The sequence below is a fragment of the Pipra filicauda genome, unplaced genomic scaffold (assembly GCF_003945595.2).
Source record: "Pipra filicauda isolate LSUMZ 115617 unplaced genomic scaffold, ASM394559v2 scaffold12_size5214236_pilon, whole genome shotgun sequence".
Lineage (NCBI taxonomy): Eukaryota > Metazoa > Chordata > Aves > Passeriformes > Pipridae > Pipra > Pipra filicauda.
The window spans coordinates 1603135-1616203 of NW_024103763.1; the positions used below are offsets into that span (position 1 = coordinate 1603135).

Consider the following 13069-nt stretch of genomic DNA (forward strand, 5'->3'; position numbering starts at 1 on the left):
GTTTTTCTCTGATTTCAACAGGTAAATTCAACTAGCACTAGGCTTATGGATTTGGGTTGGCATATTTGCTACAGCAGAATTCACCAATATCTCTGATGTTACAAGAATATAACAAAAACACTGAGAATCACTGAGGTGGAGGTGGAGCAGCATTTATCTCTAAAAAACAAAAGTTTTCAAGGTAGGGAGTTGCTCTGTTCCAAATAACCTGTGCTCTTTGGGTGAAACCAATATAATAATATTCTCTGTGACTTCAAAGCCTTCCTGATTTTGGGACCCCAAAGCAGCATAGGCATTTTATATGTCAAATACCCACTACGGCAACTGCGAAACTCAATGCCACTTTGATATACAGCTGCTCTTGCCTTAGGGCTCAAGGCAGGATAGCTTTACTATAAAGGTGCCAGATCCAGAATCACAACTAACATCTTGCACTTCCCACACCAGTGGTCCCTCGAGGCTTGAGGAAGAAACTGGGCTGTGAATAACAAGGTATCTGAACAGTTGGTGACTCACTAAAAGTCCATGGTCTGAGATATTGAAAGTCTGCCAACAATTTTGTCATAGTTGTCAGTGAGAGGAAAGATAAGAACAAAACCACAAAGTGTTGTTGATTTTTAAAGGTCAGCATACTTATGGTTCAAAGTCACTGTGGAAGGAGTCTTCTGGTTTTTCACAGAGATTTCACTGAGAAAGAGATAACTAAAAAAATGTGGATTACCTGTTCTTAATATAAAATACCTATAAATTACTGTTCTGAATACAGGTAAACCTAGTCTATCAGTGGTCCAAATTTAACTACATATTCTTCTTTGTGTTTACAATGTTGAATTATCTTGAACTTCTAAACATTTCTCATCAAAGGAATGCCAAATCTATGGAAATATTTGCTTGTGCATTTTATTGTCTCTCATCCCAAAGCTGGTGTAAGGTAAATTTGTGCAATGGGATTACCAGGTAGCAACCAATGAACCACATGTGCTTGTAGTTCATCATCTGTATTGAGGAAGGTGGGAGAGCTCCAGGAGTTAACAGTTGTGTCTGAAAATTGTGCTTTCTTTTTATTGTAGTCTTACTCATCTTTACCAAATTGACAAAATTGCATTCAACTGGTAAAAAAATACTGGTAATCGTTTACATTAATGCATCTAATATCCCTGTGGGTTTCATTTTACACAAAACAAACTTAACAAAAAAAAAATCCTAATCAAATTATCCTCAATATGAGTTATAGTATGTTCACAGTGCTGCAACACACAATAAAAATGGAAGATTCCAAACCACTTAAAAAAAAGTTAAAGACCATGGGAGATCTGTGAGTCCCTGAGATAGAGATGGTTAGATGGAATAATTTATCCTGCCGGTGAGTCTTGCCATGTCTGACTGCATCTGTCTCATTTGTTATTTCTCTGCCTCCTACTTTATATGGCTCACAGATGTTATCCTCACTGCATTTTTGTGAACTTGTTAACAGAATACTAAGATCTTTTTCCCTTTCTATGTCCTGTTCTGGTAAATGGCTCAATCAAGAACATTTATTAATCAAGCATAATTTCTTCCTTTTCCTCTGCAAATTCAGACATTGATTATTGTGTAAGACACTGTCTCTTTGAAGTATATTGCACAATAATGGAAGTATGTTCAATTGTAGGTAGACACCCCAGATGATCTATTAGATATCTCTATACTGTTCTATTCCTAACTTGATTTTTTTTTCAGACTTAAAGTAGGATCATTAACAAAATCTTTTAAAATATGGGCAAAAATAAGAATAGATACTGAGTATAAACTGATATAAACTGCTGTTTCTCCCATACCGAGAAATTCTTCGCCTTCTGTAGAAAGTTTTGCGACTTCTTTGTTTGGCACAGGAGAATTAAACTTAAAACTCAGTCCTCCCTCACTGTCATTGCATCGTGCAGGATATCTGCTCATTGCAGTTGTGGAGCTGCTTTCTGTAGAGGTGAAAAAAACCATTGTTTGTCTTCATACTTCCATGCACTGAATAAATCCCTGGCACTGAGGATGAGATACAGAAAAGTAATGTGCAAACTTGCATTGTGCAGGTGAGAGAACAACTCTAGTACAGTCACTGGGTTTTTCTTTATATTTCTTTGAGACCTTTGTTATTTCCTTAGCTCTTCACTGCTTGCATAAATAGCATTTTATCAGCAGAATACTGATGAAGAGCCCTTATAGGATTATCCTGACTTAATTTAGCAAAAAAAAAAATGGATGTATCTTTTGTTAAGGAGAAACTCAGCCTTTCCTGAAATACATTTTTCTATAACCCTCTAATTTATGGCAAATCTAATTCAAAGTTACCAGAATATTGCATTCTTACTGGGTCTCATAGTGTGTAGACTTTTTCTCCTTTAATGTTAAAGTTTTTAGAATTACCTTTTTTTTCTTGGAAACTTGTGATGCTAAAATTCAAAATAGGGGACTGTTTAGCCAGATGGATACTGGAACAGTAGCATTGCTTATTAAAATAAGCAGCACAGACTTACTGCTTTGCTTTGCCTTTTGCTGTCTTTTTTTATCCTCATGAACTTTTAACACCATGCTGAAGATGAAAAGCAGAACTCTTGGGAAAAGTATTTTTCTGATTCTTTCAAAGAAATGGGACTTTTTAGAAAAATGTGCAGTAGTTGAATGTACTGTAAAATTTCTTAGAAAACTGTATTTATGTGGCTCCCAAAGAGAACTCCTTGTCCTGCATCACTTCCTCATGACTAAGCGGCAGTATGACATAGAAAACACACGTCAAAGGATTTGGTCCTAGCCTGGTTTTCTGAAGGAAAAGATTTATGCCACAGTGGTTCATATGCACATGTGTCCTGCCCATCCTTAGTAACTTTGCGGCCTCCGGTGACTCAGTGACATCTGACAGCAGTGGAGTACTCAGAGAGTTTAATTCTGGCAAAGTTCCTGAAGATCCACATGGGAGAGACCTGTTTTGAGGGAGAGAACTTCAGACTAAAGTTGGAGAATTTGGGCAGAGAGTGGTCAGGCACTCTGATGCATGTCTCCTCCGTTTTACTTCCTCCTCTGCCTCTCTGCTTCTCGACTTGTAGATCTTCTTATGTCTAAAGAGTGGTAATATGTCTAATATGTTCACACTTCAGCCTTGACATAACACAATTGAAATCTTTGTCCACCACATGATGCAAAGTAATTGAAACCCAAGGCTTCTGGCATCTGACCAGAGACATGGAGTCTTCAGAATGTCTCAGCAAATTTAAAGTATTTGGTTCTTCACTAACTAAACCCTTTATTTTATATGTATTAAGTCAAAAGGAAGAAAAAGAGGAAAGAAAACAAAACAAATGTTTCAGGGAAGGTCAGCTGAAAAGACTAATTTGTAGATGGTAGTTGTCATATTCCTTTGAAAAATCTCTTAATGGCATCAGGCAATCCAACTCCTGTAGTTTTTGCAACAACCTATGATAAAAATTTACCTTACCTTGTTTTTTGGTTGGTTGGTTGGTTGGTTTTGTCTTGACCTTTGTGTGTTTATGGAATTTTCCTCCTTAGTCCTCCTTAGATTTTGGATTAGAACTCAATCCTCACACTAGGGTCAGAAGTTCACTGAATTAATCTGTTGTTGCTTCGATGCCTGAAGTGGGTTCTATTTTATTATGGAATGCTTAGGAATTACTGAAACTTCAGTGGAGACTGTTAATGAGAAGCTGGAAGTCCACTGACTAATTAATATGTTGTAGTCTCTTTCACTTGGTTTTAGTTCTATACCATGGCCTGGGGGGACATATCTCTTAGGTTTCTGGCAGCAGCCTCATTATTCACAGAAATGGGCAATAACTTCTTCAAATAAAACCTTTTCATTGATCTTAAAAGAGAAATTTTAACTTTGAGCTCTTTATTTAGTTTCATAGCTATCTTTTTTTGTCATTTTTGTTATACTGGGACCCTGAGGTCTAGTCAAAAAGGTCACATCACTTTGGGCTATGCGTCATTAGGACTTGCAGGTCCTGCACTTGGGTCAGGAACTGCGCAGCTGTGAAACTCTGAAACAACAGCAAATATTGAAGTTTAAATGGATGGCATTTCTCCCTGGCAGTCACTTCAGAGGGAAATCACACAATGCCATTTTGGTTCTGGAGGGACAGCTTTCAGATACCTTTCACAAAAAGAACACAATTCCAATCTATAACCTACAGTCAGTAGAGGTCAGAGCCATAGACACTTTTAGATGTCCAGTTTCCACCCAGAACTTCCTCTTGAAATCAAGAAGAAAATGGACACTCAAATAAGACGTGGTGGTTAGTTTCATAGAGGCAATTGAAAGGTTCAAAATTAGTTTTTGGTGTCTGATCTACAAAAATCACCAAAACTACTAGCTGGGATTTTCTGGCCATAGCGATGGCTGTGGGGATGTTATCTCTGGAGACCAGCCCCAACTCTGAGAGCTACTTTCTGTCTCACTGAATTGTAGTTTCGGGAACACAAGGATTCACTTTGCATTTTGTGAAACTATCATAATTTTTTAATAAATATAAATTAGTCAGTGTAATATGAATTTATTTTTTTTATTATTTTCAGGAAAACATTCTCCAGAGAATAAAATAATTGCTGCAAATTTGTGATTACTGTATGTAACAGTTTTGAGTCATGTTATGTAACATTCAGCTGAAAGATTTTGACAACATGCCATGACAAGTATGATGTAAGAAGAATAGGATAGGATAGGATAGGATAGGATAGGATAGGATAGGATAGGATAGGATAGGATAGGATGGGATAAACAGAACAGGTATTCAAACAGTTATCAGTGAGTGCCCTGAAAGAACATACTCTTCCTGAAATCTATGTTCACATGGGCTGATGGAGTAGCAATATGTATTCTACATGACCACATTAATTCAAAGAACTGTTTGCATTTTTGGAGGGTGTGGAAATTACTGTAGATTATTCAGAGATTTGGTGTTATTCTATCTGATTTATCAGTTCTTTATTTTTCCCCTTGCTTATTTCCCCACTAATTTTCACCTCTGGTCCCTCACATTAGGAGGTCTTCGTCTTCACTGTCTTTGACTTTTGGAATCGTTTGTTCCCTGTAGTGTAAACTGTACTCGTGGGAATGTGCCATCAGTTTTCATATACCTCCTGCAGTCTGGAGAAATCACATTAAATTTTTTATATTGGATGTTCTCACTAAGACATTTAAGAAACAAAGTGAAAACCAAGTTGAAAGACTTTCAGTTGTTTGACCCAAAGGCTTCCAATACAGGTACCCCACAGCAGAATGTGTGTGCCTTTGCTGCATAAACATGTAACAGCAGTCAGTGACATCAAAGGCTGGCTTTGACACATTCCTCTATAAACAGTTATTTCTCACTAAGGTATTGCAGATCCCTCATATTACAATTTGAATTTTATATTTCTATGACCAAAAAATAGCTCAGGTATGATCTACAGAATCAATGGATATTATAGACATATTTAAGAAAGGAAAGTTATGCCAATGCTTGGAAAATTATGGAAAAATATCTAGTTTACTGCATAGGTTTAAGATTTATTGTTCCCACTATTCTTTGTGTGTAGAGAATACAGATCTATGGATAATTCCTCCCATGACTTTTGAGCTGGTTTGCTGAATTTTAGAGGACTTAGATACACCATTTTCCAGTGGGTTTGAAGATGATAAGTGGCTAGGTAAAATAAAGGGACCAGTAAGGGATAGACTTACATGAGCACACCCCCAATTGCACTAGGCAGACCACAGGTGAAATAGATGTTTTGACTGTTTCAACCAAGGCAAAAGTGTTGGTCAGAGCTTAGTTTGTTAGCAATTCAGCCATAATTCATCTGTAATAAATCAAGCTTTGCTGTTTCTACTGCTCCCAGAACTGTTTGTTATATGTTTATTTTAGGGTTTGGCACCTGCCATAAATTTGGGGCTGTTTTTCAAACAGTGACAGTGATATATTAGTATGACTATGTTGGCTCCCAGAAGTGGGACTGTAGACATGCTGAACAAACAGACGCTCATGTTTCCTTTTTTAAAAAAAAAAAAAAAATCACCTGTCATGAAATTCATTTGTGATCAAAGTTCATAAACATGGTTTACTGTTGACCAAGGAGACTTTGAAAGAACTCACTCAAGAGCATTTACAGACTGAATTTAAATTAGTATGCTCCCATTATTTTTTTTTTTCTGATAATCTAACTTAAACATTATCAAAATTATCTGAACAACACAGTACTGGATTGTGTCTCCTAGGCAGGCTATCAGTGCAAGGACAGTTCAAGACTCTAAAAGCAGCCTTTTCCTTTCAAGACTTTTTCTCTATTTCAGCTGAAGTAAGAGAGCTGTAAGAATAAAATTAAGGAAAAAATATTTTGTTTGCCCTGAAAGCGTAGTGTCAAAAGAATGTCCATCTTTGCCAGGAACAAGGTAGGGAAGAATGGAGACAGGGTCAGAAATGTAGATCAGGAATGGGGAGCTCCCAGAGACTGGTGCTTCCTTTGTGGCCCAGAGGGAATTTTGTGTGCAAGTCTTAGTGATCAGAAAGCAAAAAAGAAATGGCACATACCAGGATGGGAATACCAGGATGGGAGAAACAGTGGGAGACCCAGGAGGTGAAGTAGCAGTACCCTAGTGGGGTTGTATACCAGTGAAAACACAAACCAGAGCAGGCTGGGTATTGAAGCAGAGCAGAGAGGGGTGAGGTGCCAGGGTAAGTGTACAGGAAAGAAGAGAAAATGAGTGGAAAGCAATGAGAGGGAGAATGGCTGAAACCTGCGGATACTGAACACCCCACACCCAGAGGAGCAGAAGACAAAGTTTCTTTGCTGCTGGAAAATGCTTGCAAAGCTCACTATCCAACCACATTTCTTGTCTCTGGTAGTAGCTGGTTCATACAGGATATAGACTTTGATTACTTTTAACTACGGAGATTATAAACCAAGGTGGCTCTGTAAGATGGTGCTTCAGTTCTATGCCTCCCGATACTTATTTTTGAAGACAACCCAAATTTTGGTGTTCCAGTGCATTTGAGTAGCTGACTTTGTAAATCTAACCTTGTAGTCTTCTCATAATGTGTTTGCGTTAATAGAGATATATGCTTAAAGGGAAAATGCCAGAAAACAAAGCCTAAATACAAATAATGCAGCTGGCATAAACCCCAAACCAAAAGAGAGACAAGGTTGTTGCTACCTGTTCCTCTCCTCCTTCTCTACCGGCAGCCAGAAAAAAATGTGATGTTTTCCTAAACTGGCACGGATTTCATTTGCTGGCAAGGTTAATGGAGAATAGAAACTCAAGGGTAGCTTTTTTTGTTGCACCTGTGTGTAAATGGACCAACAACTCAATATTATAAATATAGCCAGTCTATTCATCCACCATGATGAATTTTTAAACTGTGAAATGTGAGATTGAAAAAAAGGAGGAGCAGAAATGGTTATGATTGGTGCTTATATTATTATGATGATGGTCTCAATAAGGCTAGAACACCAAAGCTCTGAACTCTACAGTGAGGAAACTCAGACAGTAACAACTTTAAATCTCCTCCTCCAGACCCCTTTACATCCTTCCTTGTCTATGATAACACTCGCTCTCTGATCTCCCTTCAAGCTATAAGCACACAGATCGCCAAAGCCATCTTTTTTTTCCTTTTGACCTGATTATGACACTTCCAGCTCTGAAATATTATTTATGCTGTCTTATTCTCTTCGTTATTTTCTCCTCTGTGCTACCTCCTTCAAAGACCACGCAGTTTTTGTTCCTTATTTAATCCCTCTGACATGCTTCCAAATGCCCTTAGTCCTTTGCAGGTGCTTCCCAATCTTTTCTGATAGCTTAGGTGAGAGTTGGCTCTTATAGTTACAATTATTTGTGATATTTTATCATGTTTGGGGATCGGATGAGCAGAGAAAATGTCTTTCATTGCATAATCTCTTATGGACCTCTTTGGTTTACAAAAGGGAAAATATGGAAACAAAATGGAAACATATGTGAGTTCTTATGCTGATTGTGAAAAGACTGGGTAGCAGGCTGTTGGAGAGAGATGGAGTATTGGAATCCACACAAACATTCCCTTTGCCTGGAATATGTCTTTTGAGGTTTGTTTATCATTGACATGAACTCTGTTTTAAACAAGCAAATACCAAAATTATCATTGCACGCTTACCTGGATCTCGTGAGCGCCATCTATAGAAAAAGCTTTCTACCACATGTGAAAACAAAGCATGGTTGATAAACATGATATTTGAGAGAAAGAATATGGTCAAAGAAAAACTGGAATAGCTGTTTCTTCCAGAAACTCCTTCCTGTAAAACCATTAGGTGCATTGTGGATGTAGTGTTGTTATATATTCTAATATAATGGAGAATTAAAAAAAAAAAGAAGAAAGGTTTTTGAACTTGTATTAAAGTTTGTGCATCACCACAGTCTTTTCTCTTTCTACTGGCCAAACATGAAATGAGGGTCTTTGTATTAAAGGACCAGCTTCACAAACACCCTACAGGCGAGGTAGAAGGTGTGCCCCTAAGTCACTGGACTGGATCTCAGCATTTTTGCTGCAGATTGTATCATACCTGATTGATTCCCTTCAGCCTCTTGATTCTGCAGGGAAGACGAATGTTTATGGAATTACAGCAAGCTGAGTTCCCCAGACACACATGCTCTCAAAGCATGCCTGCTTCTATAGAGTGGAAAAGCTTTGATTAATAGGAGTAGCACTAGACTTTAAGGCGCACTTTATTTCATTGATGAACTTTGAGGTGTCTCCGGCAGCAACGGTTTTGTAAACTGTAATCGTTAACATCACTTATTCAGGATTTACAAGAGAGACTAACATTGCCTGTTTTTTCAGGCTGCTACAGGGATAAATAACTGATGTTGACGAAGCAAATCAGAATTTCTGTGGGGAAAAAAAATAGAAGGAAAAAGAATTGTGTGTGGGTTTTAGAACCAGCAAGGCATTTTTCTGAGGTGCTCGTAAAAGTACATGCTGTGATGTGACTGTGTTATAAAAGAGAGAAGGGTGATGTGTGGGCTCCATTATATAATATTATTGCAGAGCTTAAATGGTGAAGGGTCACAATAGAAAAGGGATATCATGGAAATCAATTTGCATCATATACCCCTTAGAACATGCAAAAATTAAAGTGTTTGTTCAAAACCTCCTCCATAACAGGATTAACTGACAAGGAAATTAAAAATTATGTAAGAGGAAAAGCTGAAGAGATAATCCAGGATGATCCAAAGGATTTTGCAGATATCTCTGTACTGTTAACAATCTTGTCATTAAATCTAGCAATTTAATGAGCTACATTCTCCATTGGTACAAATACAGTTCCATGTACACACTTAATGCATTTTTTACTTTGACATAGATCTAAGCATGATATACTTGTTTTAGTGTATCATATTGTACATCAGCACACGTATATTTAGCAGTGTACTCCTGTTGAAGGCAGTATATCTGTGTTGATTAAAAAGCCAAGGATGTGGTTCATAAACCATTACTTTCAGGGATGTCTGAAAAAAGTGCTTGAAATCCTGCTTCATACTCACAGTGATGTATAACACTGGCTTGTATCTGCAGTTTCATCTGTCTCTTGGTGGTCGGTGTTGTCAGACATTTTGACACATTCTTTTTTTATCGGCTGAAAAACAATGTAATAGTAAATAAGAATAAAATGAACCAGTTGTCTTCACAAGAAAAACATTTTAGGAAAGGTGCTATTATTTCCTTGATGATTAAGTTGACCTATTGAATTTGCATGAATATCCTTGTGGAGTTACATGACTGTATGAATGTAGTGAAGACAGTTTGGGTCCATCTTTGTGTCACGGGTCACACTAGGAGCAGCATGTGATAAAAGCTGACTCTCAACTAGTTTCTTATCATGTACTCTGTTACAGCTAGTCTGCTGCAGTAGGAATGTGTTACAAAAGTCAGAGAGTGATTGCTGCCCTTCCTTCTCCTGCCTTTTGCTTGTCTTTTATTGCTTACTGCTCCTGGAGCTTTCTTGAAGCACATTGAGCATCTGCCCTTAGCATCTCTCCTTGAAGTTTGTTGCTCCAATCGATCTCTTCTTCCCATGAATAATCCCCACTTTCTCTTTTAAAATATTATTTTTTGCTTCACTTTGGGCTTCTCTTGCTTCAGCCAGCTCTCTTTGCAACGCAGCACACGTCTCTTCCTCTGAATGTGAAGCGTACAGATCAGCTCAGTGTTTTATAATGTCCTAATTACTGTACTCACAGGTTACGGGTTATAACAGTACGCCAGAGGGTCAATGAACCTTTTAAGTTAAATGAGAAGATGTATCTTCATGGGACCTAATTAGAAGGTGAAGTTAATAAAGAGAGAAGGGGGAAGAAAACCAGTAAGAAAGTCAGACACCTTCAAAAGCTGTTGAAAGAAGCAATCTACTGGGGTTCTTTTAAGTACTAGCTGGCCTTTAACAAGAGGTAAAGTGTGAGGATCTTTGTGAGAGCCCGATGATGAGAGTTGGAAGTTGCCAAGTGGCAGTTCCATGGCATACATCTTTGTGACACATGCTAGCAGGAGAGACAGGAGGAACCAGAGGAACAGCAAGAAGCTTGAATGGCTGCTTGCATGGGGTTGGTAGGCTAAGCAGAGGCTGGGGAAGCAGCAGAAGTAGCTTCCTGATGCCTTCTCCTTTAATGCTTCCTAGGAACCTTGTGCCAGAGGAGGGGAGCCTGCCTATTGACATGCCTGCACTGGAGGGCTGGAAGTAGAGACAACTTCTAGGGCAAATAAACCCAGAAAGCTTCAGTTGGAGAGCATGGAGATTGATAGACCATAGACTTTTACTGATGCTATATACAGTTGGATCCCTGCATTTTTATGGGGGCTTTCTGTTGGGATTTTGAAACATTATTCTGAAGCAATGGGAAAAATAACTGCTCCAAGACTCAATATTTCTGAATCATTCAGTTACAATGTTGTTTTTAAGAATTGTACATGGAATGAAAATAGATGTTGTGTTTCCCCACTCAGCCTTGGGCAGAAAAATTCATGATGAGTTTGGAATGGTGTTTGTTGTATTTGAAAAAGAAATTTCACTGCACTGATTTCCTTCATTCAATACTAAGAATAGAAATCTATTATTCTTATTATTTCATGTTCGTGTTCCTCACTGGAGTTTATGTAAACAGGTCCACATGTATATGTGTAGAAACCTATTGAATTCTGTGTGAACTAAGTAGTGGGATGTATTTTTTCCTGCAAATGCAATTTGCTTGAAAGGGCAAGATGCTGGCTTTGACTTTCACACATAAATCTCATTTCCCACTTTGTATATGTTCATGTTATTCTCAGATTCTTTCATCCTTTCAGCATCAGTGCACAGTTTCAAGGTCCTCTTTGGATCCTAAACAAGATAGGATTCCCGTTCAGTATGTAAGATACATCTACTCCTTAATGTTTGGGTGTTTGCTAAGCACAAAACTAATCTTTTGTATTTACTAAATTATTTGCATGAGAACTTTACTTTCCTTAATTTTTTTTCCTGTTTTTTTTTTTGTTGTCTGTTTAGTTTTGAGTGTTTTTTGTAGGCAGAATGAGAATTAAGAAAATTTCCGTGATTTAATTTTCATCACTTGTTGGCAAAAAAAATGCACAGTGTATATTCTTTCTGTGAAATTAATCTCTCAGAAAAATTCTCACTTGGTGTATCTTTGTGGACCAGGCATCAAATGGATTCACCAGGCAGGTTCATGTCACTGTCTGTCAGGCTCATCAGAATTATTACTGCTTTGCCTAGTACATGGGCCTACTACCTTGATGCTTTGAAAGTGTGGGCTTCTTGGTGGAATGGGTCATCCATGGAAAGAAGAGCAACCATGATGCTCTGAGAATGTCAGATGGACCTACAGCCTTCAAATAAACATAGAACCATAGACTGGTCTGGGGTGGAAGGAACCTTAAAGACTCTGTTGTTCCAGCTTCTCTGCCATGGGTAAAGACATCTTCTACTAGACCGGGTTGCTCAAAGCCTCATCCAACCTGGCCTGGAACACTTCCAGGAATGGGACAAATGTGTCCTCTGTGTGCTCAAGGACATACAGAAAAACATCAGCACTACCCTAAATTTGGGCATTGCTACTATAGGTAGTTCATCTCAGCTGGCCTCCTGGTAGCAGCACTTTGTTGACTCCTGTTGGCAAGCAAGGAGTGCAAAGAGGAGCATGCCTGGTTGAATTTCCTTGTTACTTTGGTGTGCCTCAGGGTGCTGCTGTGAAAAAGCAATTCCCTACCAGAACCAAGGAGCAGTTTTGAACTTACAGTGAACAGAAGTCAAATCACCAAGGTCAATATTAAAAGAAAGAGTGCATAAAATACTCAGAATCGTGAAGAGAAATGTTTGGGCAGCCAAATTTGCCTGATGGATCTGGGCTTACCTTTGGTGAATGACGCTGCCCTGAAATAGCTGATAGGGGTGTGCAAGCAGATGCTCAGGTACTGTGTTTTTTTTCTTGTGAGTTGGTTTAGTTTGGTTTTTGTTGTTGTTGTTGTGAAGGAGTAGGAGAGATTTTGGTAAGTATTTCATCCCCAGATCCTATGCATGACTAAACTCCTTCTCATGGAGCTGAAGCACTTCGGGGCCTGCTGTGAGATGGCATAGTCCAGCAGAGCAGCAAACACAGCTGGTGAGAATGACTGTTTATAGAAAATTAAGATAAATCTAGATCTGTAAGATTTTTCCTCTAGCAAGGTACTTGAGATACCTACATTTGTGAGAAAGCATGGGGAAATGGTAAAGTGAAAATGAAGATGACTGAGGAAACTACACCAGCCTTCCCAGGAAATGGGGGTGGTCTCTGTGGGTGTCACACATGTGCCAGTATCCTTGAAGCAGCCTGCCATCATTGATCAGATCAATCTCTATTCAGAAGATGCAAAAAACCTTCTGTAAAATCTAAAAGAGGGAAGTTAAATTTTTTTATATTATCATGGATGGGAAAGAATTTGGGTAAAGGTTGAAAAAAAGCAATTGTTTCTCGTGTGTGGAAGTGACCTGTGGAAGCAAAATACTCAGTGGAAGAGTAGAGTCAGAACACAATACAACA

The 13069-nt window shown here is 38.4% G+C and overlaps 2 long non-coding RNA genes across 11 annotated transcripts in view; one reads left to right on the forward strand and one right to left on the reverse strand.

Moving 5' to 3' along the window:
• The window catches only part of LOC113993181, a 265193-nt gene that overhangs the window by 198146 nt on the left and 53978 nt on the right, over window positions 1-13069 (forward strand). For 7 of the 10 annotated variants that reach the window (XR_005567310.1, XR_005567313.1, XR_003542520.2 and 4 more), the window contains 2 exons: window positions 22-181; window positions 10672-11068. The exons of 1 other annotated variant lie outside the window; for it this stretch is intronic. This is a non-coding gene — a long non-coding RNA (uncharacterized LOC113993181). Of the gene's footprint in view, window positions 1-21; window positions 4535-10671; window positions 11069-13069 lie in introns of those variants that run through there. 2 more of the 10 variants (XR_005567312.1, XR_003542522.2) reach the window with 2 other exon arrangements.
• Window positions 2778-10462, reverse strand: LOC113993182. The gene is made up of 4 exons (XR_005567319.1): window positions 10377-10462; window positions 9542-9633; window positions 8560-8666; window positions 2778-2954 (listed from the first exon to the last, which is right to left on the reverse strand). It is a non-coding gene; the product is annotated as an uncharacterized LOC113993182 (long non-coding RNA).